We start from the raw sequence: 6,148 nt of genomic DNA on the forward strand, positions 1-6,148 counted from the left end.
GTCACCATGCCCACTGTAGATCAGACTCATAGTGATATTCCTGTTTTCAGCCTCCCAAGTGCTGGGATTACAGGAACACACTGCCACACCCAGTCTCCATCTCTGCCTCAGAATGCCCCAGGGGTGGGGCCAGCCCAACACGCCATGCTGAGGATTAAACCTGGCAGCTGTGTTCTGCCTAAGAAGGTACTTTAGTCCACTGAGTTAGCTATCTGGCCGGCCCTCATCTTTTTATAATTTTACAATTAATTTTTGAGTGATTTTTATATTCTGAATAGTAACATCATCTCAAGTACATAGCTTGGAAATATTCCTTCCCATTTGTAGGTTGTCTCATTATTATACTTTTATTTTTGTATAGGAGGGATCAGGTACTTGGATTGAACCTAGAACCATTGAACTGAGCTACAGTACCAGCTCTTTTTGATATTATTTTATTATTTAAAACTTTTTGAGACAATCTCCTTCTAGGGACAAACCTGCCCAAGTGTAGCTCAAATCTTTGTTTTTTTCTGCCTAAGACATCCAGAGTGCTAGGATTAGAGTTATGCACCATCATGCCTAGCTAGGATACAAACTCTTAACAAACTGACTATAGAAAGAAGATAATACAATAAAGCCTATTTATGAAATCTCCATACCTATCATCATACTTCATGGGAAATTTTGAAAGCTTTTCTTCTAAGTTCTGGAACAAAACATGGATGATTTTCAACATTTGTTTTCTTTTCTGTGTCCTTTACTGTTTTAGACATGGACTCTCTGTGTTGCCAAGCCTGGCTTTACACTCTCGATCTTTCTTCCACAGACTCCTGATTAACTGGTATTACACGTATACCACTGCTCCTGGCACTTGCAGCAGTAATTTTCAAGACTCTGCTGGAAGTCCTAGCCAAAGTCAGTAGGCAAGCAGCAATAAATAATGAGCATCCAAGTCGGAAAGAAAGAAGTTGGTCGCGCTTGTGTGTGGAACAAATGAAAAATGCCACCAAAAAGTAATTAGTCTTTTTTTTTTTTGCTCGATAATACTCTTTATATACATATTTCTGGGCAAAACAATTCCTACATCATGCAACCATCTACATAAGACTTGGCTTGGATTATTTATCCTTAGGAGATGGATTACAGAAGAAGGTCCGTGGCTGCCTTTACTTGGAAATTTAGAAGTAAGGTTTTGATTATTCCTGCTGGAAATATTTTACAGATTTGCTTTATATTTATGGGCTTTTATTAACTTATAACAGCCATATAATGGACTTAGGATAGACCTGTAGCAGATTACAGCAGTGGTGGTGGTCCTGTGGCGCTGTGCTGCAGCAGGACACACTGCCCTCTGTGCTGCATGCGAGCCATCCCCCGCAGCCGGGCATTGGATTTTTTTATTTCTTTTTCTAAATTAAAACCCCAGTATTCAGGTTGAATTATAGTGTTGGCACTTTGTGTTAAATAAGTGGGTTTTAGCCTTCTGGTTGGGCCCTCAGTGTCTAAAAGTTTCACCATTGCTGGACCATGGGTTGATTTTTTCTCTTTTTGACATTCTCTCCCATTCTATTCATACCTACACATACAATCATTATTTACTTATAAAAAGTTGTTCCTTCTTTAACTGGGCAAATTTTCTTCTTTATGTGATTGTTATATATGCTCGAACTTCTCTACTTGCCATTTTTGTTACCTTCACTGCAGTCATATATTCCGAGTTGTGCCAGTTGCATGTTTGCTCTTCCAAATAGATTTTGATATTAATAACACGATTGCATATTTTTTCTTACTACTTTTTAATCCACTGTAGTGCGCATGATATCTGTTGTATGTCTTCCTTCAGAGCATCTGGATTTATTTTATTTTTTGCGTATGTATACATCTGATATAATTTCGTATTAGTGAAGCTATGGATAGCACTGCAAATTCTTACAAATTATTGAAAATATGGCACAGCTTTCTGTTTCCTCAATGAATTCTATTAACAGAAATACCATTGTTTCACTGTATCGAGAGTGTTAGCTAACTTTGTGTTGTTGGAACATATCTGACAACCACAGATTAAATGAGGATTTATTTTAGCTGATGTTTTCAGAGGTTTCGTGCACGTTGTCTAAGGCTCAGACAGCAACATCCCGGAGAAGGACACCACAGAAAAAGCTGCCTAAATGATAGCATCTGGGAGGCAGAGACCAGAAGAGGAACTGAGAGGCAGGAATCAGGAATCAGGTGCAGCTCCCCAGGTCACCTACTCACGACCTACCTGCACCTTCCAAGAAGAGCGGTTGACCAGTCTCCTTGATACAGTGTCTGCCGTGACAATCGGGTTGCCACGGTCAAAATCCGAGCCAGCAATGCTTCGGTAGGAAGTATCCTTAGAATGTTCTAAGAGTGAAAATAGCTTAATACGTTTAGTCTCAAAGTAACAGTACAGAAAACATTCTATCACTATTTAGAACAGATTTATACATATTGAAGCTTACTTTTTCTTATTATTTTAAAGATATTTGTTGAAAATTATTTTTGAGCATTGGCTAAATCCCATGCATTTTTTTCTTAGTCTTAGAAATTCAGATTTCAATAATAGAGAATATACAGTACCTTGTAATTCTAGTGGCTTAATGATTCTCATAGTTAAAAAGGTGATTAAACATACACACAGACTCACACACACACACACACAAACACACAATCCTATGGAGAAAAAATATAATAGAAAGAACATTGATGAACATTGGTACCTTAGGTATTCCAACATTAGTACAGCTACTGAGGATTACATCAACATGACTTCTGCCTAAACAACAGAGAAACCTGCTCAAATAGGCATTCTTTTTAAGGAATTATGCTGAATTTTACACATATATTTATGTGGGGAAAACACATGGTATGATTCCAGAACATCTTGCTTACTTCTAAGTAAATTTTAAAACAGCTATTTTTCTATAGAATGTAATTAGGATATCTATATTTCAATAATACTATTGTAGTTTCACTTAATAATAGTCATTTATTGACCATCCAGGTAATAATCTCTTAAGATATGCAACCATTCTTTGGGATGGTCATGCCATGAGCCACTTTACACATTTGAGTGCATTCTGGAAATTGTCACTGTAACTTAGTGAGTGGTTCCAGTACTAGACTCCAATCACTTTAGCTACTCTTATAGATCCTCTTTAGTATCTTTCCCCTTTTAATTTGACAAGCATAGCAAAATTTTACAGCTAGAATTAACCAGTGTTGAGGTGGACTTTTTAACTCCTTTATATTCTTCTAGTAATACATTAAAAACACGTGGCCACATCAAGTTAATGATGGAAAAAGCAAAGTATTAATTCAAGGGAAAAATTAATTGTTCTTATATTCAAAATGTGACGCAAAATTGGCCCAACATGTTTATTTATTTTCTAAGCACTATGGTCAAAGTCTCATTGAAATTTACAAACATTTTTATACAGGCCTATATTAGTTAAACATAATGATGCAATTCCTTCTTGGGAGATCAAAAAAAAAATTAAACAGTGAAAGAATTCAGAAAACCCTCAGTTACAGCGTTCTGCTTCATATGGAGAGCAATGTCTTTAATTACCAATCAGTGTTTTTGAATTAAATCTTATCAAGTGAAACCAAATCTAAACTACATCTCATCAGAAATTAGTACACTCTTAATGAGAAGTGCAATTTAATAATTACAATTTAACCAATCGTGGAACTTAATTGCAAAGTAGCTATCTAATTGAGGACCTAAGAACTTAAAATAGTATGCACTATCAAACTTAGGATCTTATGTGCTGGTGCTCCTAGGAAGGGTTTTATTATATTAAGCTCAATGTTAATGAAATATCATTTGTACAAAATTTTATTTACCATATGTTTATAATATTTTGACAGTAAAATTACCATACATAATTTTTATTCTCTTTATGTAAATGAATTGTAAATGATATGCCTGTCCAAGATTTTTATGTGTTTTATTGGGACACCATTCAATACTTCAATGGTAAAATACTTATCAATATTTGAAAAACAATCAAATAGAATGTCTCCCATTTTTTCATGGTGAGGAAACATATAATATAGAGGATAATCTGTTTAATTGGAAAATTAGGAAACAAAGTACAACTATCCAAACTACTCTGTGTGTATACACATATTTTTCCTTCCTTATTTCTTTTCCCCTTTCCTTCTTCCCAGTCTCTTCTTCCCTTTCAACAGTTTCTTTCCCTGCCATGGTATCTATTGTACCTTTTAGACTTTATTTTACTACTCAGGGTTTTACATTAGGGAGACAGCTTAAAATTTTTCTTCATTTTAATTGCCTTAACCAATTTTGCATGCTTATCTGTGGCAATCTGAAGAACTAATTTGAAGACAACATTCAAAATAATAGCCATTGTTGAATTCTTATCATCTTGTTTAGTCAAATTATGTATTGTTTCTCATGAATTTTCAAATTTTTTAATTTTTTAAAATGTATTTAGTACCAGGTCTAGAGGGGTCTCAATATGTAGATCGGACTCATTGATTCTCCTGTTTTCAGCCTCCCAAGCACTGAGATTACAAGCACGGGCCACCACGCCCAGCTTCAGTCACCATCTTAGTGCGTCCCGGAGGTGGGGCCGGCATGGCACCCCGGGGATCATCCTCCGGACACTGTAGTCTGCCTAAGCAGGTGCTTTAGTCCACTGAGCTGTCTGGCCAACCCTAAAGATTATTTTAAGGAAAGTATAATAGTAATTGATAAGACATTAGAAGTGGTACACATTTAGAAAACCAAGATGAGAGATATTCAAGCATGATTTTTGGATTACACATTGCTGTCCTCAATGTCATTGTTTAGAATATAGAGTTAATCAAGGTGAAAACTCTACACATTAACTGCTATTTCCAGAAGACTGATAGGAATTATTAGTACATCCAATCCCCTACTGGGTATTTACCCAAAAGAACTGAAATCATCATATCATAGTGATATATGTGCACCTATGTTTATAGCAGCACAATTTTGAGGAATGGATAAAAAAGTGATATTTTTATACAACAGAGTATTACTCAGCTATAACGAAAGACAAACTTGAAGCCTACATATGTAAGTGGATGCAACTAAAGCCTGCATTCATAAATGAAATAAATCAAAACCACATATGTAAATATTGTATTTTCTCTCTAGTGTAATAACCTGAAAGAAGAAATACAGCCTGAAAAGTATGATATACTGAAACAGAGAAAAACTGAACTTAAGGATTAAACAATGAATGTGAGAGAAATGAGAAAAGATAGGAAAAAAGGAAGGAGGAAAAACATGCAAGTATATATTCAGGATGTTTCTCATGTTTTTACTTACATTTTTATTCTCTTTAAAAGAAAGAATATAAGGTATCTAGAATAGTCATTTTAACAGAGACAAAAAGGAAGGCAATGGTATCAGGCATTGGCGGGGGAACAGGTAGCTACTGATTAATGGGCGTACAATTTGAGTCTCATCAGATAAAACACACTCCAGAGTTTAGTTGTACAATAGTATTGATGTCAATGTCTATACCTATTGAACAGTATGCTTATAATGGTTAAGATGCTAATTTTATGTGTATTTTTCCATAATTATACTTATAAAATAGAAGCTCTCCTTTGCTATACCTTTGATGAAAATGAAAAACAATGTGCAACGAAACAGTGAAAATGAAAAGCCCATTGTTTTTGCCATTTCAAGTAACAACTATTTCAATATTTTTGACAAGAACATTTCAGCCTTCTTAGAAAATGCTGAACGAATGGACACTTCACAGAAGTACAAACGGCCAGTGAGTCCACGTAGGACTACTCAGCATCTGTGGCCACTGGAGAAACTTAACTTAAAACAGCACTGCAATTCCATCTTGCCCAAGAGAAAGCAGTCATCACAAAAAGTCAAATAATAAATGCTGGTGAGACTTCAAGGGGAAAAAAAAAAACCTGTCTATGTTGTTAGTAGGAATGTGGACTAGTATAACCATTTTGGAAACTGGTCTGTCCTGAGATTTCTCAAAAAACTAAAACTATGTGACCCAGGGATTTCCCTTGTAAGGATTATCCTGAAAGAGTGAAAGAAAATCATATGATAGTGTTTTGGATTGAAACTTGTATGCAGATTTTAGCACAGTGTCTGTTTAATGTTAATATACAC

The 6,148-nt window shown here is 35.3% G+C and overlaps 1 pseudogene; it reads right to left on the minus strand.

Moving 5' to 3' along the window:
* LOC101576017 overlaps nt 1–6,148 on the minus strand; it is a 45,392-nt pseudogene that overhangs the window by 33,213 nt on the left and 6,031 nt on the right.

The sequence above is a fragment of the Octodon degus genome, unplaced genomic scaffold (genome assembly GCF_000260255.1).
Source record: "Octodon degus isolate 3935 unplaced genomic scaffold, OctDeg1.0 scaffold00009, whole genome shotgun sequence".
Classification (NCBI taxonomy): Eukaryota; Metazoa; Chordata; class Mammalia; order Rodentia; family Octodontidae; genus Octodon; species Octodon degus.